Source organism: Parasteatoda tepidariorum, chromosome 1 (genome assembly GCF_043381705.1).
Source record: "Parasteatoda tepidariorum isolate YZ-2023 chromosome 1, CAS_Ptep_4.0, whole genome shotgun sequence".
In the NCBI taxonomy this organism is placed as follows: Eukaryota; Metazoa; Arthropoda; class Arachnida; order Araneae; family Theridiidae; genus Parasteatoda; species Parasteatoda tepidariorum.
In genome coordinates, this window is record NC_092204.1 from 18486932 (window position 1) to 18487642 (window position 711).

A 711-nucleotide genomic window follows, 5' to 3' on the forward strand; every position below is an offset into this window, starting at 1 on the left:
AGGGCGCTGCGCGCGCCACGCACGCGCGATGGCTCTGAAACTTTATTAATTTGCATAATATCCTATAATTGACATTTGCTGCGAATTTCATTTGATTCTGATGATTCCTTCATGGTGTTGCATTTTCTACAAACAGCAGTTTATATATATAGAGAGAGTGATAACATCTCATAAATTCTTTCAGATGCGGAAAACCATAAAATATACAATAAAATATACATAAAATATACAATATATCAATTTTGTTATTAATTTAAACATTATTCAGAAACACTAAAAAAAAAAACATTTTCGTACATCTCTAAAAGTGCTAATTATTTAGTTATTTGTAATTAAAAAGCATAAACTTCCGTTTTCAGCTAAAACGGGAAGTCACGTGATTATTCACGAACTGATGTCACCTGTGCCTAACCCTGTATACAATCGCTGTGCATTGCGTTTAAGCTTTCGTTCGGATTTACGGAATTAAATCCAGCTGTGTTAAATAGCAAATAAATGTGTCATAACAAAATATATAAATATTCCCATAATTCTTATTTTTTTTTGGCAAAATGTCTTCATTTAACAGATAAATTTTGCCTTTACGTTTTCGATTAAATTCTATGTTTTGCCAACCAGCATTAAACTTAATCAAAGCTGACTGAGGTTTTAATTCAGAACCAATCATCAACTTAAATATTAATAACGACTAGGAGGCTCCGCCCCCTGCTC

The 711-nt window shown here is 32.1% G+C and overlaps 1 protein-coding gene across 1 annotated transcript in view; it reads right to left on the reverse strand.

Moving 5' to 3' along the window:
- LOC107443515 (hypoxia-inducible factor 1-alpha) overlaps positions 1-711 on the reverse strand; it is a 188800-nt gene that overhangs the window by 27448 nt on the left and 160641 nt on the right. The gene's annotated exons all lie outside the window — the stretch shown is intronic.